Source organism: Molothrus aeneus, chromosome 21 (genome assembly GCF_037042795.1).
Source record: "Molothrus aeneus isolate 106 chromosome 21, BPBGC_Maene_1.0, whole genome shotgun sequence".
Taxonomy (NCBI): Eukaryota; Metazoa; Chordata; class Aves; order Passeriformes; family Icteridae; genus Molothrus; species Molothrus aeneus.
In genome coordinates, this window is record NC_089666.1 from 79,550 (window position 1) to 104,281 (window position 24,732).

A 24,732-nucleotide genomic window follows, 5' to 3' on the forward strand; every position below is an offset into this window, starting at 1 on the left:
AAAGCTGCTGGCAATGAGGACCCTGGAAGTCCTTAGAGCCGCAAAGGCAACATTTCATCTGATTCGCAGACCCTGGGCGAATGACTTCTTTTTCCCATGCAAAATGGCCTCTCTTTGCAGCCATTTGCGCTAGCCAACAGCGCAGTGCCCAGTGAGAAATTTGCAAACTTTGCTGGATTCCTCCACAACTAAAGCTGCCAGCAACGAGGAGCTTGCGAGTACTAGCAGCCCCAAAGGCCACCTTTCATCTGATACCCAGACCCTAGGGATGTGACTTCATTTTCCCCTTGGAAAATGGGGTCAGTTTGAGGCCACTCGCCCTGGCCATGTGCCTCATTCCCTGTGTGAAATTTTTAAACTTGGCTGATTTTCTCCAAAAGTAAAGCTGCTGGCACCGACGACCCTGCATCTCCTTAGGGCCCCAGATGCCACCTTTCATCTGATACGCAGACACTGGAGACATGCCTTCATTTTCCCCATGGAAAATGGGCTCCATTTCTGGCCTCTCGCCCTGACCAATAGCGTGTTGCCCAGCAAGAAATTTGCAATCTTTGCTGGATTTCTCCAAATCTAAAGCTGCCAATAAGTAGTACCCTGACGTCCTTAGAGCCCCAAAGGCCACCTTTCATCTGACACCCAGACCCTGGGGAAAGGACTTCTGTTTCCCATGGAAAATGGCCTCCAGTTGCAGCCATTTGCCCTGACCAACAGGGCAGTGCCCAGTGAGAAATTTTCATACTTTGCTGGATTTCACCACAACTAAAGCTGCCAGCAACTAGGAGCTTGCAAGTCCTAAGAGCCCCAAAGGCCAGCCTTCATCTGATACCCAGAGCTTGGGGACCTGACTTCATTTCCCCCTTGTAAAGTGGGGTCAGTTTGAGGCCACTCGCCCTGGCCATCTGCATCGTTCCCGGTGTGAAATTTTCAAACTTGGCTGATTTTTTCCAAAAGTAAAGCTGCTGGCAACGAGGACCCTGGAAGTCCTTGGAGCCCCATGGTCACCTTTCATCTGACACCCAGACCCTGGGCCAATGACTTCATTTTCCCCATGCATAAAGGCCTCTCTTTGCAGCCATTTGCCCTAGCCAACAGCGCAGTGCCCAGTGAGAAAGTTTCACGCTTTGCTGGATTCCTCCACAAGTAAAGCTGCCAGCAACTAGGAGCTTGCAAGTCCTTAGAGCCCCAAAGGCCACCTTTCATCTGACACCCAGTCGCTGGGGACATGACTTCATTTTCCCCAGGGAAAGTGGGGGCATTTTGAGGCCACTCGCCCTGGCGATCTGCCTCGTGCCCGGTGTGAAATTTTCAAACTTGGCTGATTTTCTCCAAAAGTAAAGCTGCCGGCAACGAGGACTCTGCAAATCCTTAGGGCCCCATATGGCACCTTTCATGTGATACGCAGACCCTGGGCCAATGACTTGATTTTCCCCATGCATAATGGCCTCTCTTTGCAGCCATTTGCCCTGGCCAACAGGGCACTGCCCAGTGAGAAATTTTTACACTTTGCTGGATTCCTCCACAACTAAAGCTGCCAGCAATGAGGAGCTTGCAAATCCTTAGAGCCCCAAAGGCCACCTTTCATCTGAAAACCAGACCCTGGGGAAAGGACTTCTTTTTCCCCATGAAAAATGGGGTCAGTTTGAGGCCACTCGCCCTGGCCATCTGCATCGTTCCCGGTGGGAAATTTTCAAATTTTGCAGGATTCCTCCACAACTAAAGCTGCCAGCAACAAGGAGCTTGCGAATCCTTGGAGCCCCAAAGGCCACCTTTCATCTGACACCCAGACCCTGGGGACATGACTTCATTTTCCCCATGGAAAATGGGGTCAGTTTGAGGCCACTAGCCCTGGCCATCTGCATCGTGCCCGGTGTGAAATTTGCAAACTTGGCTGATTTTCTCAAAAAGAAAACCTGCTGGCAACGAGCACACTGGAAGTCCTTAGAGCCCCAAAGGCCACCTTTCATCTGACACACCGACCCTGGGGAAAGGACTTCTTTTACCCATGGGAAATGGCCTCCGTTTGCAGCTACTCACCCTGGCAGAAAGAGGGGAGACAAGCTAGAATTATCAAATCTTTGCTGGATTTTTCTAAAAGTAAAGCTGGCAGCAACTAGGATCCTGTAAGTACTTAGAGCCTCAAAGGCCACCTTGAACATAGTACTGAGACCCTGGGTAAAGGACATTTTTCCCATGGAAAATGGCCTTCATTTGTGGCCACTTGGCCTGGCAGGCAGGGCAGTGCCAAGCGAGCAATTTGCAAACTCTGCTGGAATCTTCCAAAACAAAAGCTGCCAGCAGCTAGGAGCTTGCAAGTCCTTAGAGCCCCAGATGCCAACTTTCATCTGATTGCCAGACCCTGGGGAAAGGACTTCTTTTCCCCATGCAAAATGACCTCTCTTTGCAGCCATTTGCCCTAGCCAACAGCGCAGTGCCCAGTGAGAAATTTGCAAACTTTGCTGGATTCCTCCACAACTAAATCTGCCAGCAACTAGGAGCTTGCGAGTCCTTGGAGCCCCAAAGGCCACCTTTCATCTGACACCCAGACCCTGGGGAAAGGACTTCTTTTTCCCATGCAAAATAACCTCTCTTTGCAGCCATTTGCCCTGGCCAACAGCGCAGTACGAAGTGAGAAATTTTTTACATTGCTGGATTCCTGCAGAACAAACGCTGTTGGCAACTAGGACCCTGGAAGTCCTTGGAGCCCCAAAGGCCACCTTTCATCTGACACCCAGACCCTGGGGAAAGGACTTCTTTTTCCCATGCAAAATGGCCTCTCTTTGCAGCCATTTGCCCTGGCCAACAGCGCAGTGCGCAGTGAAAAATTTTTAAACATTGCTGGATTCCTCCACAATTAAAGCTGCCGGCAACAAGGAGCTTGCAAGTCCTTAGAGCCCCAAAGACCACCTTTCATCTGACACCCAGACCCTGAGGACATGACTTCATTTTCCCCATGGAAAATGGGGTCAGTTTGAGGCCACTCGCCCTGGCCATCTGCATCGTTCCCGGTGTGAAATTTGCAAACTTGGCTGATTTTCCCCAAAAGTAAAGCTGCTGGCAATGAGGACCCTGGAAGTCCTTAGAGCCGCAAAGGCAACATTTCATCTGATTCGCAGACCCTGGGCGAATGACTTCTTTTTCCCATGCAAAATGGCCTCTCTTTGCAGCCATTTGCGCTAGCCAACAGCGCAGTGCCCAGTGAGAAATTTGCAAACTTTGCTGGATTCCTCCACAACTAAAGCTGCCAGCAACGAGGAGCTTGCGAGTACTAGCAGCCCCAAAGGCCACCTTTCATCTGATACCCAGACTCTAGGGATATGACTTCATTTTCCCCTTGGAAAATGGGGTCAGTTTGAGGCCACTCGCCCTGGCCATGTGCCTCATTCCCTGTGTGAAATTTTTAAACTTGGCTGATTTTCTCCAAAAGTAAAGCTGCTGGCACCGACGACCCTGCATCTCCTTAGGGTCCCAGATGCCACCTTGCATCTGATACGCAGACACTGGAGACATGCCTTCATTTTCCCCATGGAAAATGGGCTCCATTTCTGGCCTCTCGCCCTGACCAATAGCGTGTTGCCCAGCAAGAAATTTGCAATCTTTGCTGGATTTCTCCAAATCTAAAGCTGCCAATAAGTAGTACCCTGACGTCCTTAGAGCACCAAAGGCCATCTTTCATCTGACACCCAGACCCTGGGGAAAGGACTTCTGTTTCCCATGGAAAATGGCCTCCAGTTGCAGCCATTTGCCCTGACCAACAGGGCAGTGCCCAGTGAGAAATTTTCATACTTTGCTGGATTTCACCACAACTAAAGCTGCCAGCAACTAGGAGCTTGCAAGTCCTAAGAGCCCCAAAGGCCAGCCTTCATCTGATACCCAGAGCTTGGGGACCTGACTTCATTTCCCCCTTGTAAATTGGGGTCAGTTTGAGGCCACTCGCCCTGGCCATCTGCATCGTTCCCGGTGTGAAATTTTCAAACTTGGCTGATTTTTTCCAAAAGTAAAGCTGCTGGCAACGAGGACCCTGGAAGTCCTTGGAGCCCCATGGTCACCTTTCATCTGACACCCAGACCCTGGGCCAATGACTTCATTTTCCCCATGCATAAAGGCCTCTCTTTGCAGCCATTTGCCCTAGCCAACAGCGCAGTGCCCAGTGAGAAAGTTTCACGCTTTGCTGGATTCCTCCACAAGTAAAGCTGCCAGCAACTAGGAGCTTGCAAGTCCTTAGAGCCCCAAAGGCCACCTTTCATCGGACACCCAGACCCTGGGGACATGACTTCATTTTCCCCAGGGAAAGTGGGGGCATTTTGAGGCCACTCGCCCTGGCGATCTGCCTCGTGCCCGGTGTGAAATTTTCAAACTTGGCTGATTTTCTCCAAAAGTAAAGCTGCCGGCAACGAGGACTCTGCAAATCCTTAGGGCCCCATATGGCACCTTTCATGTGATACGCAGACCCTGGGCCAATGACTTGATTTTCCCCATGCATAATGGCCTCTCTTTGCAGCCATTTGCCCTGGCCAACAGGGCAGAGCCCCGTGATAAAGTTTTACACTTTGCTGGATTCCTCCACAACTAAAGCTGCCAGCAACTAGGAGCTTGGAAGTCCTTAGGGCCCCAAAGGCCAACTTTCATCTGACACCAAGACCCTGGGGAAAGGACTTTTTTTCTCCATGCAAAATGGTCTCTCTTTGCTGCGCTTTGCCCAAGCCAACAGCACAGTGCCCAGTGAGAAATTAGCAAACTTTGCTAGATTCCTCCAAAAATAAAGCTGCCAGAACTAGGAGCTTGCGCGTCCTTAGAGCCCCAAAGGCCACCTTTCATCTTACATGCAGACCTTGGGCCTGTGACTTCTTTTTCCCATGCAAAATGGCCTCTCTTTGCAGCCATTTGCCCTGGCCAACAGGGCAGTGCGCAGTGAGAAATTTTTACACTCTGCTAGATTCCTCCACAACTAAATCTGCCAGCTACTAGGAGCTTGCGAGTCCTAGGAGCCCCAAAGGCCACCTTTCATTGATACCCAGACCCTGGGGATATGACTTCATTTTCCCCATGGAAAATGGGGTCAGTTTGACGCCACTCGCCCTGGCCATCTGCATCGTTCCTGGTGGGAAATTTGCAAACGTGTCTGATTTTCTCCAAAAGTAAAGCTGCTGGCAATGAGGACCCTGCAACTCCTTAGGGCCCCAGATGCCACCTTTCATCTGATACGCAGACGCTGGGCCAATGACTTCATTTTCCCCATGGAAAATGGCCTCCATTTCTGGCCTCTCACCCTGCCAATAGGGTGTTGCCCAGTAAGAAATTTGCAATCTTTGCTGGATTTCTCCAAATCTCAAGCTGCCAATAAGTAGTACCCTCCAAGTCCTTAGAGCCCCAAAGGCCACCTTTCATCTGACACCCAGACCCTGGGGAAAGGACTTGTGTTTCCCATGGAAAATGGCCTCCACTTGCAGCCATTTGCCCTGGCCAATAGGGCAGTGCCCAGTGAGAAATTTTTACACTTTGCTGGATTCCTCCACAACTAAAGCTGCCAGCAATGAGGAGCTTGCAAGTCCTAGGAGCCCCAAAGGCCAGCTTTCATCTGACACCCAGACCCTGGGGACATGACTTCATTTTCCCCATGGCAAATGGGCTCAGTTTGAGGCCACTCGCCCTGGCCATCTGCATCGTTCCCGGTGGGAAATTTTCAAATTTTGGAGGATTCCTCCACAACTAAAGCTGCCAGCAACAAGGAGCTTGCGAATCCTTGGAGCCCCAAAGGCCACCTTTCATCTGACACCCCGACCCTGGGGAAAGGACTTCTTTTACCCATGGGAAATGGCCTCCGTTTGCAGCTACTCACCCTGGCAGAAAGAGGGGAGACAAGCTAGAATTATCAAATCTTTGCTGGATTTTTCTAAAAGTAAAGCTGGCAGCAACTAGGATCCTGTAAGTACTTAGAGCCTCAAAGGCCACCTTGAACATAGTACTGAGACCCTGGGTAAAGGACATTTTTCCCATGGAAAATGGCCTTCATTTGTGGCCACTTGGCCTGGCAGGCAGGGCAGTGCCAAGCCAGCCATTTGAAAACTCTGCTGGATTCTTCCAAAACAAAAGCTGCCAGCAACTAGGACGATGCACGTCCTTAGAGCCCCAGATACCAACATTGATCTGATAGCCAGACTCTGGGGAAAGGACTTCTTTTACCCATGGGAAATGGCCTCCGTTTGCAGCTACTCACCCTGGCAGAAAGAGGGGAGACAAGCTAGAATTATCAAATCTTTGCTGGATTTTTCTAAAAGTAAAGCTGGCAGCAACTAGGATCCTGTAAGTACTTAGAGCCTCAAAGGCCACCTTGAACATAGTACTGAGACCCTGGGTAAAGGACATTTTTCCCATGGAAAATGGCCTTCATTTGTGGCCACTTGGCCTGGCAGGCAGGGCAGTGCCAAGCGAGCAATTTGCAAACTCTCTGGATTCTTCCAAAACAAAAGCTGCCAGCAACTAGGAGCTTGCAAGTCCTTAGAGCCCCAGATGCCAACTTTCATCTGATTGCCAGACCCTGGGGACATGACTTCATTTTCCCCAGGAAAATTGGGGTCAGTTTGAGGCCACTCGCCCTGGCCATCTGCATCGTTCCGGGTATGAAATTTGAAAATTTAGCTGATTTTCTCCAAAAGTAAAGCTGCTGGTAATTAGGACCCTGGAAGTTCTTGGATCCCCAAAGGCCACCTTTCTTCTGACACCCAGACCCTGGTGAAAGGACTTCTTTTTCCCATGCATAATAACCTCTCTTGGCAGCCATTTGCCCAGGCCAACAGTTCAGTTCCCAGTGAGAAATTTTCATACTTTGCTGTATTTCTCCACAACTAAAGCTGCCAGCAACTAGGAGCTTGCATGTCCTTAGAGTCCCAAAGGCCACCTTTCAACTGACACCCAGACCTTGGGGAAAGGACTTCTTTTTCCCAAGGGAAATTCGGGTCAGTTTGAGGCCACTCACCCTGCCCATCTGCATCGTCCCGGTGGGAAATTTTCAAATTTTGCTGGATTCCTCCACAACTAAATCTGCCAGAATCTAGGAGCTTGCGAGTCCTAGGAGCCCCAAAGGCCACCTTTCATCTGACACCCAGACCCTGGGGACATGACTTCATTTTCCCCAGGGAAAGTGGGGGCATTTTGAGGCCACTCGCCCTGGCGATCTGCCTCGTGCCCGGTGTGAAATTTTCAAACTTGGCTGATTTTCTCCAAAAGTAAAGCTGCTGGCAACGAGGACTCTGCAAATCCTTAGGGCCCCATATGGCACCTTTCATGTGATACGCAGACCCTGGGCCAATGACTTGATTTTCCCCATGCATAATGGCCTCTCTTTGCAGCCATTTGCCCTGGCCAGCAGGGCAGAGCCCCGTGATAAAGTTTTACACTTTGCTGGATTCCTCCACAACTAAAGCTGCCAGCAACTAGGAGCTTGGAAGTCCTTAGGGCCCCAAAGGCCAACTTTCATCTGACACCAAGACCCTGGGGAAAGGACTTTTTTTCTCCATGCAAAATGGCCTTTCTTTGCTGCGCTTTGCCCAAGCCAACAGCGCAGTGCCCAGTGAGAAATTAGCAGACTTTGCTAGATTCCTCCAAAAATAAAGCTGCCAGAACTAGGAGCTTGCGCGTCCTTAGAGCCCCAAAGGCCACCTTTCATCTTATATGCAGACCTTGGGCCAGTGACTTCTTTTTCCCATGCAAAATGGCCTCTCTTTGCAGCCATTTGCCCTGGACAACAGGGCAGTGCCCAGTGAGAAATTTTTACACTCTGCTAGATTCCTCCACAACTAAATCTGCCAGCTACTAGGAGCTTGCGAGTCCTAGGAGCCCCAAAGGCCACCTTTCATTGATACCCAGACCCTGGGGATATGACTTCATTTTCCCCATGGAAAATGGGGTCAGTTTGACACCACTCGCCCTGGCCATCTGCATCGTTCCTGGTGGGAAATTTGTAAACGTGGCTGATTTTCTCCAAAAGTAAAGCTGCTGGCAATGAGGACCCTGCAACTCCTTAGGGCCCCAGATGCCACCTTTCATCTGATACGCAGACCCTGGGCCAATGACTTCATTTTCCCCATGGAAAATGGGCTCCATTTCTGGCCTCTCGCCCTGCCAATAGGGTGTTGCCCAGTAAGAAATTTGCAATCTTTGCTGGATTTCTCCAAATCTAAAGCTGCCAATAAGTAGTACCCTGCAAGTCCTTAGAGCCCCAAAGGCCACCTTTCATCTGACACCCAGACCCTGGGGAAAGGACTTGTGTTTCCCATGGAAAATGGCCTCCAGTTGCAGCCATTTGCCCTGACCAACAGGGCAGTGCCCAGTGAGAAATTTTTACACTTTGCTGGATTCCTCCACAACTAAAGCTGCCAGCAATGAGGAGCTTGCAAGTCCTAGGAGCCCCAAAGGCCAGCTTTCATCTGACACCCAGACCCTGGGGACATGACTTCATTTTCCCCATGGCAAATGGGGTCAGTTTGAGGCCACTCGCCCTGGCCATCTGCATCGTTCCCGGTGGGAAATTTTTAAATTTTGCAGGATTCCTCCACAACTAAAGCTGCCAGCAACAAGGAGCTTGCGAATCCTTGGAGCCCCAAAGGCCACCTTTCATCTGACACCCAGACCCTGGCGACATGACTTCATTTTCCCCATGGAAAATGGGGTCAGTTTGAGGCCACTAGCCCTGGCCATCTGCATCGTTCCCGGTGTGAAATTTGCAAACTTGGCTGATTTTCTCAAAAAGAAAACCTGCTGGCAACGAGCACACTGGAAGTCCTTAGAGCCCCAAAGGCAACCTTTCATCTGATACGCAGACCCTGGGGAAAGGACTTCTTTTACCCATGGGAAATGGCCTCCATTTGCAGCCACTCACCCTGGCAGAAAGAGGGGAGACAAGCTAGAATTATCAAATCTTTGCTGGATTTTTCTAAAAGTAAAGCTGGCAGCAACTAGGATCCTGTAAGTACTTAGAGCCTCAAAGGCCACCTTGAACATAGTACTGAGACCCTGGGTAAAGGACATTTTTCCCATGGAAAATGGCCTTCATTTGTGGCCACTTGGCCTGGCAGGCAGGGCAGTGCCAAGCCAGCCATTTGAAAACTCTGCTGGATTCTTCCAAAACAAAAGCTGCCAGCAACTAGGACGATGCACGTCCTTAGAGCCCCAGATACCAAATTTCATCTGATAGCCAGACCCTGGGGAAAGGACTTCTTTACCCCATGCAAAATTGCCTCTCTTTGCAGCCATTTGCCCTAGCCAACAGCGCAGTGCCCAGTGAGAAATTTGCAAACTTTGCTGTATTCCTCCACAACTAAATCTGCCAGCAACTAGGAGCTTGCGAGTCCTAGGAGCCCCAAAGGCCACCTTTCATTGATACCCAGACCCTGGGGATATGACTTCATTTTCCCCTTGGAAAATGGGGTCAATTTGACGCCACTCACCCAGGCCATCTGCATCGTTCCTGGTGGGAAATTTTCAACCTAGGCTGATTTTCTCCAAAACTAAAGCTGCTGTCAACGAGGACCCTGCAACTCCTTAAGGCCCCAGATGCCACCTTTCATCTGATACGCAGACGCTGGGCCAATGACTTCATTTTCCCCATGGAAAATGGCCTCCATTTCTGGCCTCTCACCCTGCCAATAGGGTGTTGCCCAGTGAGAAATTTGCAATCTTTGCTGGATTTCTCCAAATCTAAAGCTGCCAATAAGTAGTACCCTCCAAGTCCTGAGAGCCCCAAAGGCCACCTTTCATCTGACCCCCAGACCCTGGGGAAAGGACTTGTTTTTCCCATGGAAAATGGCCTCCATTTGCAGCCATTTGCCCTGGCCAACAGGGCACTGCCCAGTGAGAAATTTTTACACTTTGCTGGATTGCTCCACAACTAAAGCTGCCAGCAACTAGGAGCTTGCGAGTCCTAGGAGCCCCAAAGGCCACCTTTCATTGATACCCAGACCCTGGGGATATGACTTCTTTTTCCCCATGGAAAATGGGGTCAGTTTGAGGCCACTCGCCCTGGCCATCTGCATTGTTCCCGGTGGGAAATTTTCAAACATGGCTGATTTTCTCCAAAAGTAAAGCTGCTGGCAATGAGGACCCTGGAAGTCCTTAGAGCCCCATAGCCACTTTTCTTCTGACACCCAGACCCTGGTGAAAGGACTTCATTTTCCCATGCATAAAAAACTGTCTTTGCAGCCATTTGCCCTGGCCAACAGGCAGTGCCCAGTGAGAAATTTTTACACTTTGCTGTATTCCTCCACAACTAAAGCTGCCAGCAACTAGGAGCTTGCAAGTCCTTAGAGCCCCAAAGGCCACCTTTCATCTGACACCCAGACCCTGGGGACATGACTTCATTTTCCCCAGGAAAATTGGGGTCAGTTTGAGGCCACTTGCCCTAGCCATCTGCATCGTTCCCGGTGGGAAATTTTCAAATTTTGCTGGATTCCTCCACAACTAAATCTGCCAGAATCTAGGAGCTTGCAAGTCCTTAGAGCCCCAAAGGCCACCTTTCATCTGACACCCAGTCGCTGGGGACATGACTTCATTTTCCCCAGGGAAAGTGGGGGCATTTTGAGGCCACTCGCCCTGGCGATCTGCCTCGTGCCCGGTGTGAAATTTTCAAACTTGGCTGATTTTCTCCAAAAGTAAAGCTGCCGGCAACGAGGACTCTGCAAATCCTTAGGGCCCCATATGGCACCTTTCATGTGATACGCAGACCCTGGGCCAATGACTTGATTTTCCCCATGCATAATGGCCTCTCTTTGCAGCCATTTGCCCTGGCCAACAGGGCAGTGCCCAGTGAGAAATTTTTACACTTTGCTGGATTCCTCCACAACTAAAGCTGCCAGCAATGAGGAGCTTGCAAATCCTTAGAGCCCCAAAGGCCAGCTTTCATCTGAAAACCAGACCCTGGGGAAAGGACTTCTTTTTCCCCATGAAAAATGGGGTCAGTTTGAGGCTACTCGCCCTGGCCATCTGCATCGTTCCCGGTGGGAAATTTTCAAATTTTGCAGGATTCCTCCACAACTAAAGCTGCCAGCAACAAGGAGCTTGCGAATCCTTGGAACGCCAAAGGCCACCTTTCATCTGACACCCAGACCCTGGGGACATGACTTCATTTTCCCCATGGAAAATAGGGTCAGTTTGAGGCCACTAGCCCTGGCCATCTGCATCGTGCCCGGTGTGAAATTTGCAAACTTGGCTGATTTTCTCAAAAAGAAAACCTGCTGGCAACGAGCACACTGGAAGTCCTTAGAGCCCCAAAGGCCACCTTTCATCTGACACCCCGACCCTGGGGAAAGGACTTCTTTTACCCATGGGAAATGGCCTCCGTTTGCAGCTACTCACCCTGGCAGAAAGAGGGGAGACAAGCTAGAATTATCAAATCTTTGCTGGATTTTTCTAAAAGTAAAGCTGGCAGCAACTAGGATCCTGTAAGTCCTTAGAGCCCCAAAGGCCACCTTTCATCTGACACCCAGACCCTGAGGACATGACTTCATTTTCCCCATGGAAAATGGGGTCAGTTTGAGGCCACTCGCCCTGGCCATCTGCATCGTTCCCGGTGTGAAATTTGCAAACTTGGCTGATTTTCTCCAAAAGTAAAGCTGCTGGCAATGAGGACCCTGGAAGTCCTTAGAGCCGCAAAGGCAACATTTCATCTGATTCGCAGACCCTGGGCGAATGACTTCTTTTTCCCATGCAAAATGGCCTCTCTTTGCAGCCATTTGCGCTAGCCAACAGCGCAGTGCCCAGTGAGAAATTTGCAAACTTTGCTGGATTCCTCCACAACTAAAGCTGCCAGCAACGAGGAGCTTGCGAGTACTAGCAGCCCCAAAGGCCACCTTTCATCTGATACCCAGACCCTAGGGATATGACTTCATTTTCCCCTTGGAAAATGGGGTCAGTTTGAGGCCACTCGCCCTGGCCATGTGCCTCAGTCCCTGTGTGAAATTTTTAAACTTGGCTGATTTTCTCCAAAAGTAAAGCTGCTGGCACCGACGACCCTGCATCTCCTTAGGGCCCCAGATGCCACCTTTCATCTGATACGCAGACACTGGAGACATGCCTTCATTTTCCCCATGGAAAATGGGCTCCATTTCTGGCCTCTCGCCCTGACCAATAGCGTGTTGCCCAGCAAGAAATTTGCAATCTTTGCTGGATTTCTCCAAATCTAAAGCTGCCAATAAGTAGTACCCTGACGTCCTTAGAGCCCCAAAGGCCACCTTTCATCTGACACCCAGACCCTGGGGAAAGGACTTGTTTTTCCCATGGAAAATGGCCTCCAGTTGCAGCCATTTGCCCTGGCCAACAGGGCAGTGCCCAGTGAGAAATTTTCATACTTTGCTGGATTTCACCACAACTAAAGCTGCCAGCAACTAGGAGCTTGCAAGTCCTAAGAGCCCCAAAGGCCAGCCTTCATCTGATACCCAGAGCTTGGGGACCTGACTTCATTTCCCCCTTGTAAATTGGGGTCAGTTTGAGGCCACTCGCCCTGGCCATCTGCATCGTTCCCGGTGGGAAATTTTCAAACTTGGCTGATTTTTTCCAAAAGTAACGCTGCGGGCAACGAGGACCCTGGAAGTCCTTGGAGCCCCATGGTCACCTTTCATCTGACACCCAGACCCTGGGCCAATGACTTCATTTTCCCCATGCATAAAGGCCTCTCTTTGCAGCCTTTTGCCCTAGCCAACAGCGCAGTGCCCAGTGAGAAAGTTTCACGCTTTGCTGGATTCCTCCACAAGTAAAGCTGCCAGAATCTAGGAGCTTGCAAGTCCTTAGAGCCCCAAAGGCCACCTTTCATCTGACACCCAGTCGCTGGGGACATGACTTCATTTTCCCCAGGGAAAGTGGGGGCATTTTGAGGCCACTCGCCCTGGCGATCTGCCTCGTGCCCGGTGTGAAATTTTCAAACTTGGCTGATTTTCTCCAAAAGTAAAGCTGCCGGCAACGAGGACTCTGCAAATCCTTAGGGCCCCATATGGCACCTTTCATGTGATACGCAGACCCTGGGCCAATGACTTGATTTTCCCCATGCATAATGGCCTCATTTTGCAGCCATTTGCCATGGCCAACAGGGCAGTGCCCAGTGAGAAATTTTTACACTTTGCTGGATTCCTCCTCAACTAAAGCTGCCAGCAATGAGGAGCTTGTAAATCCTTAGGGCCCCAAAGGCCAGCTTTCATCTGAAAACCAGACCCTGGGGAAAGGACTTCTTTTTCCCCATGAAAAATGGGGTCAGTTTGAGGCCACTCGCCCTGGCCATCTGCATCGTTCCCGGTGGGAAATTTTCAAATTTTGCAGGATTCCTCCACAACTAAAGCTGCCAGCAACAAGAAGCTTGCAAATCCTTGGAGCCCCAAAGGCCACCTTTCATCTGACACCCAGACCCTGGGGACATGACTTCATTTTCCCCATGGAAAATGGGGTCAGTTTGAGGCCACTAGCCCTGGCCATCTGCATCGTGCCCGGTGTGAAATTTGCAAACTTGGCTGATTTTCTCAAAAAGAAAACCTGCTGGCAACGAGCACACTGGAAGTCCTTAGAGCCCCAAAGGCCACCTTTCATCTGACACCCCGACCCTGGGGAAAGGACTTCTTTTACCCATGGGAAATGGCCTCCGTTTGCAGCTACTCACCCTGGCAGAAAGAGGGGAGACAAGCTAGAATTATCAAATCTTTGCTGGATTTTTCTAAAAGTAAAGCTGGCAGCAACTAGGATCCTGTAAGTACTTAGAGCCTCAAAGGCCACCTTGAACATAGTACTGAGACCCTGGGTAAAGGACATTTTTCCCATGGAAAATGGCCTTCATTTGTGGCCACTTGGCCTGGCAGGCAGGGCAATGCCAAGCCAGCCATTTGCAAACTCTCTGGATTCTTCCAAAACAAAAGCTGCCAGCAACTAGGAGCTTGCAAGTCCTTAGAGCCCCAGATGCCAACTTTCATCTGACACCCAGACCCTGGGGAAAGGACTTCATTTTCCCCAGGAAATTGGGGTCAGTTTGAGGCCACTCGCCCTGGCCATCTGCATCGTTCCGGGTATGAAATTTGAAAATTTAGCTGATTTTCTCCAAAAGTAAAGCTGCTGGTAATTAGGACCCTGGAAGTTCTTGGATCCCCAAAGGCCACCTTTCATCTGACACCCAGACCCTGGTGAAAGGACTTCTTTTTCCATGCATAATAACCTCTCTTGGCAGCCATTTGCCCTGGCCAACAGTTCAGTTCCCAGTGAGAAATTTTCATACTTTGCTGTATTTCTCCACAACTAAAGCTGCCAGCAACTAGGAGCTTGCATGTCCTTAGAGTCCCAAAGGCCACCTTTCAACTGACACCCAGACCTTGGGGAAAGGACTTCTTTTTCCCAAGGGAAATTCGGGTCAGTTTGAGGCCACTCGCCCTGGCCATCTGCATCGTTCCCGGTGGGAAATTTTCAAATTTTGCTGGATTCCTCCACAACTAAATCTGCCAGAATCTAGGAGCTTGCGAGTCCTAGGAGCCCCAAAGGCCACCTTTCATCTGACACCCAGACCCTGGGGACATGACTTCATTTTCCCCAGGGAAAGTGGGGGCATTTTGAGGCCACTCGCCCTGGCGATCTGCCTCGTGCCCGGTGTGAAATTTTCAAACTTGGCTGATTTTCTCCAAAAGTAAAGCTGCCGGCAACGAGGACTCTGCAAATCCTTAGGGCCCCATATGGCACCTTTCATGTGATACGCAGACCCTGGGCCAATGACTTGATTTTCCCCATGCATAATGGCCTCTCTTTGCAGCCATTTGCCCTGGCCAACAGGGCAGAGCCCCGTGATAAAGTTTTACACTTTGCTGGATTCCTCCACAACTAAAGCTGCCAGCAACTAGGAGCTTGGAAGTCCTTAGGGCCCCAAAGGCCAACTTTCATCTGACACCAAGACCCTGGGGAAAGGACTTTTTTTCTCCATGCAAAATGGTCTCTCTTTGCTGCGCTTTGCCCAAGCCAACAGCACAGTGCCCAGTGAGAAATTAGCAAACTTTGCTAGATTCCTCCAAAAATAAAGCTGCCAGAACTAGGAGCTTGCGCGTCCTTAGAGCCCCAAAGGCCACCTTTCATCTTACATGCAGACCTTGGGCCTGTGACTTCTTTTTCCCATGCAAAATGGCCTCTCCTTGCAGCCATTTGCCCTGGCCAACAGGGCAGTGCGCAGTGAGAAATTTTTACACTCTGCTAGATTCCTCCACAACTAAATCTGCCAGCTACTAGGAGCTTGCGAGTCCTAGGAGCCCCAAAGGCCACCTTTCATTGATACCCAGACCCTGGGGATATGACTTCATTTTCCCCATGGAAAATGGGGTCAGTTTGACGCCACTCGCCCTGGCCATCTGCATCGTTCCTGGTGGGAAATTTGCAAACGTGTCTGATTTTCTCCAAAAGTAAAGCTGCTGGCAATGAGGACCCTGCAACTCCTTAGGGCCCCAGATGCCACCTTTCATCTGATACGCAGACCCTGGAGACATGCCTTCATTTTCCCCATGGAAAATGGGCTCCATTTCTGGCCTCTCGCCCTGACCAATAGCGTGTTGCCCAGCAAGAAATTTGCAATCTTTGCTGGATTTCTCCAAATCTAAAGCTGCCAATAAGTAGTACCCTGACGTCCTTAGAGCCCCAAAGGCCACCTTTCATCTGACACCCAGACCCTGGGGAAAGGACTTGTTTTTCCCATGGAAAATGGCCTCCAGTTGCAGCCATTTGCCCTGGCCAACAGGGCAGTGCCCAGTGAGAAATTTTCATACTTTGCTGGATTTCACCACAACTAAAGCTGCCAGCAACTAGGAGCTTGCAAGTCCTAAGAGCCCCAAAGGCCAGCCTTCATCTGATACCCAGAGCTTGGGGACCTGACTTCATTTCCCCCTTGTAAATTGGGGTCAGTTTGAGGCCACTCGCCCTGGCCATCTGCATCGTTCCCGGTGGGAAATTTTCAAACTTGGCTGATTTTTTCCAAAAGTAACGCTGCGGGCAACGAGGACCCTGGAAGTCCTTGGAGCCCCATGGTCACCTTTCATCTGACACCCAGACCCTGGGCCAATGACTTCATTTTCCCCATGCATAAAGGCCTCTCTTTGCAGCCTTTTGCCCTAGCCAACAGCGCAGTGCCCAGTGAGAAAGTTTCACGCTTTGCTGGATTCCTCCACAAGTAAAGCTGCCAGAATCTAGGAGCTTGCAAGTCCTTAGAGCCCCAAAGGCCACCTTTCATCTGACACCCAGTCGCTGGGGACATGACTTCATTTTCCCCAGGGAAAGTGGGGGCATTTTGAGGCCACTCGCCCTGGCGATCTGCCTCGTGCCCGGTGTGAAATTTTCAAACTTGGCTGATTTTCTCCAAAAGTAAAGCTGCCGGCAACGAGGACTCTGCAAATCCTTAGGGCCCCATATGGCACCTTTCATGTGATACGCAGACCCTGGGCCAATGACTTGATTTTCCCCATGCATAATGGCCTCATTTTGCAGCCATTTGCCATGGCCAACAGGGCAGTGCCCAGTGAGAAATTTTTACACTTTGCTGGATTCCTCCTCAACTAAAGCTGCCAGCAATGAGGAGCTTGTAAATCCTTAGGGCCCCAAAGGCCAGCTTTCATCTGAAAACCAGACCCTGGGGAAAGGACTTCTTTTTCCCCATGAAAAATGGGGTCAGTTTGAGGCCACTCGCCCTGGCCATCTGCATCGTTCCCGGTGGGAAATTTTCAAATTTTGCAGGATTCCTCCACAACTAAAGCTGCCAGCAACAAGAAGCTTGCAAATCCTTGGAGCCCCAAAGGCCACCTTTCATCTGACACCCAGACCCTGGGGACATGACTTCATTTTCCCCATGGAAAATGGGGTCAGTTTGAGGCCACTAGCCCTGGCCATCTGCATCGTGCCCGGTGTGAAATTTGCAAACTTGGCTGATTTTCTCAAAAAGAAAACCTGCTGGCAACGAGCACACTGGAAGTCCTTAGAGCCCCAAAGGCCACCTTTCATCTGACACCCAGACCCTGGGGAAAGGACTTCTTTTACCCATGGGAAATGGCCTCCGTTTGCAGCTACTCACCCTGGCAGAAAGAGGGGAGACAAGCTAGAATTATCAAATCTTTGCTGGATTTTTCTAAAAGTAAAGCTGGCAGCAACTAGGATCCTGTAAGTACTTAGAGCCTCAAAGGCCACCTTGAACATAGTACTGAGACCCTGGGTAAAGGACATTTTTCCCATGGAAAATGGCCTTCATTTGTGGCCACTTGGCCTGGCAGGCAGGGCAATGCCAAGCCAGCCATTTGCAAACTCTCTGGATTCTTCCAAAACAAAAGCTGCCAGCAACTAGGAGCTTGCAAGTCCTTAGAGCCCCATATGCCAACTTTCATCTGACACCCAGACCCTGGGGAAAGGACTTCATTTTCCCCAGGAAATTGGGGTCAGTTTGAGGCCACTCGCCCTGGCCATCTGCATCGTTCCGGGTATGAAATTTGAAAATTTAGCTGATTTTCTCCAAAAGTAAAGCTGCTGGTAATTAGGACGCTGGAAGTTCTTGGATCCCCAAAGGCCACCTTTCATCTGACACCCAGACCCTGGTGAAAGGACTTCTTTTTCCATGCATAATAACCTCTCTTGGCAGCCATTTGCCCTGGCCAACAGTTCAGTTCCCAGTGAGAAATTTTCATACTTTGCTGTATTTCTCCACAACTAAAGCTGCCAGCAACTAGGAGCTTGCATGTCCTTAGAGTCCCAAAGGCCACCTTTCAACTGACACCCAGACCTTGGGGAAAGGACTTCTTTTTCCCAAGGGAAATTCGGGTCAGTTTGAGGCCACTCGCCCTGGCCATCTGCATCGTTCCCGGTGGGAAATTTTCAAATTTTGCTGGATTCCTCCACAACTAAATCTGCCAGAATCTAGGAGCTTGCGAGTCCTAGGAGCCCCAAAGGCCACCTTTCATCTGACACCCAGACCCTGGGGACATGACTTCATTTTCCCCAGGGAAAGTGGGGGCATTTTGAGGCCACTCGCCCTGGCGATCTGCCTCGTGCCCGGTGTGAAATTTTCAAACTTGGCTGATTTTCTCCAAAAGTAAAGCTGCCGGCAACGAGGACTCTGCAAATCCTTAGGGCCCCATATGGCACCTTTCATGTGATACGCAGACCCTGGGCCAATGACTTGATTTTCCCCATGCATAATGGCCTCTCTTTGCAGCCATTTGCCCTGGCCAACAGGGCAGAGCCCCGTGATAAAGTTTTACACTTTGCTGGATTCCTCCACAACTAAAGCTGCCAGCAACTAGGAGCTTGGAAGTCCTTAGGGCCCCAAAGGCCAACTTTCATCTGACACCAAGACCCTGGGGAAAGGACTTTTTTTCTCCATGCAAAATGGTCTCTCTTTGCTGCGCTTTGCCCAAGCCAACAGCACAGTGCCCAGTGAGAAATTAGCAAACTTTGCTAGATTCCTCCAAAAATAAAGCTGCCAGAACTAGGAGCTTGCGCGTCCTTAGAGCCCCAAAGGCCACCTTTCATCTTACATGCAGACCTTGGGCCTGTGACTTCTTTTTCCCATGCAAAATGGCCTCTCTTTGCAGCCATTTGCCCTGGCCAACAGGGCAGTGCGCAGTGAGAAATTTTTACACTCTGCTAGATTCCTCCACAACTAAATCTGCCAGCTACTAGGAGCTTGCGAGTCCTAGGAGCCCCAAAGGCCACCTTTCATTGATACCCAGACCCTGGGGATATGACTTCATTTTCCCCATGGAAAATGGGGTCAGTTTGACGCCACTCGCCCTGGCCATCTGCATCGTTCCTGGTGGGAAATTTGCAAACGTGTCTGATTTTCTCCAAAAGTAAAGCTGCTGGCAATGAGGACCCTGCAACTCCTTAGGGCCCCAGATGCCACCTTTCATCTGATACGCAGACCCTGGAGACATGCCTTCATTTTCCCCATGGAAAATGGGCTCCATTTCTGGCCTCTCGCCCTGACCAATAGCGTGTTGCCCAGCAAGAAATTTGCAATCTTTGCTGGATTTCTCCAAATCTAAAGCTGCCAATAAGTAGTACCCTGACGTCCTTAGAGCCCCAAAGGCCACCTTTCATCTGACACCCAGACCCTGGGGAAAGGACTTGTTTTTCCCATGGAAAATGGCCTCCAGTTGCAGCCATTTGCCCTGGCCAACAGGGCAGTGCCCAGTGAGAAATTTTCATACTTTGCTGGATTTCACCACAACTAAAGCTGCCAGCAACTAGGAGCTTGCAAGTCCTAAGAGCCCCAAAGGCCAGCCTTCATCTGATACCCAGAGCTTGGGGACCTGACTTCATTTCCCCCTTGTAAATTGGGGTCAGTTTGAGGCCACTCGCCCTGGCCATCTGCATCGTTCCCGGTGGGAAATTTTCAAACTTGGCTGATTTTTTCCAAAAGTAACGCTGCGGGCAACGAGGACCCTGGAAGTCCTTGGAGCCCCATGGTCACCTTTCATCTGACACCCAGACCCTGGGCCAATGACTTCATTTTCCCCATGCATAAAGGCCTCTCTTTGCAGCCTTTTGCCCTAGCCAACAGCGCAGTGCCCAGTGAGAAAGTTTCACGCTTTGCTGGATTCCTCCACAAGTAAAGCTGCCAGAATCTAGGAGCTTGCAAGTCCTTAGAGCCCCAAAGGCCACCTTTCATCTGACACCCAGTCGCTGGGGACATGACTTCATTTTCCCCAGGGAAAGTGGGGGCATTTTGAGGCCACTCGCCCTGGCGATCTGCCTCGTGCCCGGTGTGAAATTTTCAAACTTGGCTGATTTTCTCCAAAAGTAAAGCTGCCGGCAACGAGGACTCTGCAAATCCTTAGGGCCCCATATGGCACCTTTCATGTGATACGCAGACCCTGGGCCAATGACTTGATTTTCCCCATGCATAATGGCCTCATTTTGCAGCCATTTGCCATGGCCAACAGGGCAGTGCCCAGTGAGAAATTTTTACACTTTGCTGGATTCCTCCTCAACTAAAGCTGCCAGCAATGAGGAGCTTGTAAATCCTTAGGGCCCCAAAGGCCAGCTTTCATCTGAAAACCAGACCCTGGGGAAAGGACTTCTTTTTCCCCATGAAAAATGGGGTCAGTTTGAGGCCACTCGCCCTGGCCATCTGCATCGTTCCCGGTGGGAAATTTTCAAATTTTGCAGGATTCCTCCACAACTAAAGCTGCCAGCAACAAGAAGCTTGCAAATCCTTGGAGCCCCAAAGGCCACCTTTCATCTGACACCCAGACCCTGGGGACATGACTTCATTTTCCCCATGGAAAATGGGGTCAGTTTGAGGCCACTAGCCCTGGCCATCTGCATCGTGCCCGGTGTGAAATTTGCAAACTTGGCTGATTTTCTCAAAAAGAAAACCTGCTGGCAACGAGCACACTGGAAGTCCTTAGAGCCCCAAAGGCCACCTTTCATCTGACACCCCGACCCTGGGGAAAGGACTTCTTTTACCCATGGGAAATGGCCTCCGTTTGCAGCTACTCACCCTGGCAGAAAGAGGGGAGACAAGCTAGAATTATCAAATCTTTGCTGGATTTTTCTAAAAGTAAAGCTGGCAGCAACTAGGATCCTGTAAGTACTTAGAGCCTCAAAGGCCACCTTGAACATAGTACTGAGACCCTGGGTAAAGGACATTTTTCCCATGGAAAATGGCCTTCATTTGTGGCCACTTGGCCTGGCAGGCAGGGCAATGCCAAGCCAGCCATTTGCAAACTCTCTGGATTCTTCCAAAACAAAAGCTGCCAGCAACTAGGAGCTTGCAAGTCCTTAGAGCCCCAGATGCCAACTTTCATCTGACACCCAGACCCTGGGGAAAGGACTTCATTTTCCCCAGGAAATTGGGGTCAGTTTGAGGCCACTCGCCCTGGCCATCTGCATCGTTCCGGGTATGAAATTTGAAAATTTAGCTGATTTTCTCCAAAAGTAAAGCTGCTGGTAATTAGGACCCTGGAAGTTCTTGGATCCCCAAAGGCCACCTTTCATCTGACACCCAGACCCTGGTGAAAGGACTTCTTTTTCCATGCATAATAACCTCTCTTGGCAGCCATTTGCCCTGGCCAACAGTTCAGTTCCCAGTGAGAAATTTTCATACTTTGCTGTATTTCTCCACAACTAAAGCTGCCAGCAACTAGGAGCTTGCATGTCCTTAGAGTCCCAAAGGCCACCTTTCAACTGACACCCAGACCTTGGGGAAAGGACTTCTTTTTCCCAAGGGAAATTCGGGTCAGTTTGAGGCCACTCGCCCTGGCCATCTGCATCGTTCCCGGTGGGAAATTTTCAAATTTTGCTGGATTCCTCCACAACTAAATCTGCCAGAATCTAGGAGCTTGCGAGTCCTAGGAGCCCCAAAGGCCACCTTTCATCTGACACCCAGACCCTGGGGACATGACTTCATTTTCCCCAGGGAAAGTGGGGGCATTTTGAGGCCACTCGCCCTGGCGATCTGCCTCGTGCCCGGTGTGAAATTTTCAAACTTGGCTGATTTTCTCCAAAAGTAAAGCTGCCGGCAACGAGGACTCTGCAAATCCTTAGGGCCCCATATGGCACCTTTCATGTGATACGCAGACCCTGGGCCAATGACTTGATTTTCCCCATGCATAATGGCCTCTCTTTGCAGCCATTTGCCCTGGCCAACAGGGCAGAGCCCCGTGATAAAGTTTTACACTTTGCTGGATTCCTCCACAACTAAAGCTGCCAGCAACTAGGAGCTTGGAAGTCCTTAGGGCCCCAAAGGCCAACTTTCATCTGACACCAAGACCCTGGGGAAAGGACTTTTTTTCTCCATGCAAAATGGTCTCTCTTTGCTGCGCTTTGCCCAAGCCAACAGCACAGTGCCCAGTGAGAAATTAGCAAACTTTGCTAGATTCCTCCAAAAATAAAGCTGCCAGAACTAGGAGCTTGCGCGTCCTTAGAGCCCCAAAGGCCACCTTTCATCTTACATGCAGACCTTGGGCCTGTGACTTCTTTTTCCCATGCAAAATGGCCTCTCTTTGCAGCCATTTGCCCTGGCCAACAGGGCAGTGCGCAGTGAGAAATTTTTACACTCTGCTAGATTCCTCCACAACTAAATCTGCCAGCTACTAGGAGCTTGCGAGTCCTAGGAGCCCCAAAGGCCACCTTTCATTGATACCCAGACCCTGGGGATATGACTTCATTTTCCCCATGGAAAATGGGGTCAGTTTGACGCCACTCGCCCTGGCCATCTGCATCGTTCCTGGTGGGAAATTTGCAAACGTGTCTGATTTTCTCCAAAAGTAAAGCTGCTGGCAATGAGGACCCTGCAACTCCTTAGGGCCCCAGATGCCACCTTTCATCTGATACGCAGACCCTGGAGACATGCCTTCATTTTCCCCATGGAAAATGGGCTCCATTTCTGGCCTCTCGCCCTGACCAATAGCGTGTTGCCCAGCAAGAAATTTGCAATCTTTGCTGGATTTCTCCAAATCTAAAGCTGCCAATAAGTAGTACCCTGACGTCCTTAGAGCCCCAAAGGCCACCTTTCATCTGACACCCAGACCCTGGGGAAAGGACTTGTTTTTCCCATGGAAAATGGCCTCCAGTTGCAGCCATTTGCCCTGGCCAACAGGGCAGTGCCCAGTGAGAAATTTTCATACTTTGCTGGATTTCACCACAACTAAAGCTGCCAGCAACTAGGAGCTTGCAAGTCCTAAGAGCCCCAAAGGCCAGCCTTCATCTGATACCCAGAGCTTGGGGACCTGACTTCATTTCCCCCTTGTAAATTGGGGTCAGTTTGAGGCCACTCGCCCTGGCCATCTGCATCGTTCCCGGTGGGAAATTTTCAAACTTGGCTGATTTTTTCCAAAAGTAACGCTGCGGGCAACGAGGACCCTGGAAGTCCTTGGAGCCCCATGGTCACCTTTCATCTGACACCCAGACCCTGGGCCAATGACTTCATTTTCCCCATGCATAAAGGCCTCTCTTTGCAGCCTTTTGCCCTAGCCAACAGCGCAGTGCCCAGTGAGAAAGTTTCACGCTTTGCTGGATTCCTCCACAAGTAAAGCTGCCAGAATCTAGGAGCTTGCAAGTCCTTAGAGCCCCAAAGGCCACCTTTCATCTGACACCCAGTCGCTGGGGACATGACTTCATTTTCCCCAGGGAAAGTGGGGGCATTTTGAGGCCACTCGCCCTGGCGATCTGCCTCGTGCCCGGTGTGAAATTTTCAAACTTGGCTGATTTTCTCCAAAAGTAAAGCTGCCGGCAACGAGGACTCTGCAAATCCTTAGGGCCCCATATGGCACCTTTCATGTGATACGCAGACCCTGGGCCAATGACTTGATTTTCCCCATGCATAATGGCCTCATTTTGCAGCCATTTGCCATGGCCAACAGGGCAGTGCCCAGTGAGAAATTTTTACACTTTGCTGGATTCCTCCTCAACTAAAGCTGCCAGCAATGAGGAGCTTGTAAATCCTTAGGGCCCCAAAGGCCAGCTTTCATCTGAAAACCAGACCCTGGGGAAAGGACTTCTTTTTCCCCATGAAAAATGGGGTCAGTTTGAGGCCACTCGCCCTGGCCATCTGCATCGTTCCCGGTGGGAAATTTTCAAATTTTGCAGGATTCCTCCACAACTAAAGCTGCCAGCAACAAGAAGCTTGCAAATCCTTGGAGCCCCAAAGGCCACCTTTCATCTGACACCCAGACCCTGGGGACATGACTTCATTTTCCCCATGGAAAATGGGGTCAGTTTGAGGCCACTAGCCCTGGCCATCTGCATCGTGCCCGGTGTGAAATTTGCAAACTTGGCTGATTTTCTCAAAAAGAAAACCTGCTGGCAACGAGCACACTGGAAGTCCTTAGAGCCCCAAAGGCCACCTTTCATCTGACACCCCGACCCTGGGGAAAGGACTTCTTTTACCCATGGGAAATGGCCTCCGTTTGCAGCTACTCACCCTGGCAGAAAGAGGGGAGACAAGCTAGAATTATCAAATCTTTGCTGGATTTTTCTAAAAGTAAAGCTGGCAGCAACTAGGATCCTGTAAGTACTTAGAGCCTCAAAGGCCACCTTGAACATAGTACTGAGACCCTGGGTAAAGGACATTTTTCCCATGGAAAATGGCCTTCATTTGTGGCCACTTGGCCTGGCAGGCAGGGCAATGCCAAGCCAGCCATTTGCAAACTCTCTGGATTCTTCCAAAACAAAAGCTGCCAGCAACTAGGAGCTTGCAAGTCCTTAGAGCCCCAGATGCCAACTTTCATCTGACACCCAGACCCTGGGGAAAGGACTTCATTTTCCCCAGGAAATTGGGGTCAGTTTGAGGCCACTCGCCCTGGCCATCTGCATCGTTCCGGGTATGAAATTTGAAAATTTAGCTGATTTTCTCCAAAAGTAAAGCTGCTGGTAATTAGGACCCTGGAAGTTCTTGGATCCCCAAAGGCCACCTTTCATCTGACACCCAGACCCTGGTGAAAGGACTTCTTTTTCCATGCATAATAACCTCTCTTGGCAGCCATTTGCCCTGGCCAACAGTTCAGTTCCCAGTGAGAAATTTTCATACTTTGCTGTATTTCTCCACAACTAAAGCTGCCAGCAACTAGGAGCTTGCATGTCCTTAGAGTCCCAAAGGCCACCTTTCAACTGACACCCAGACCTTGGGGAAAGGACTTCTTTTTCCCAAGGGAAATTCGGGTCAGTTTGAGGCCACTCGCCCTGGCCATCTGCATCGTTCCCGGTGGGAAATTTTCAAATTTTGCTGGATTCCTCCACAACTAAATCTGCCAG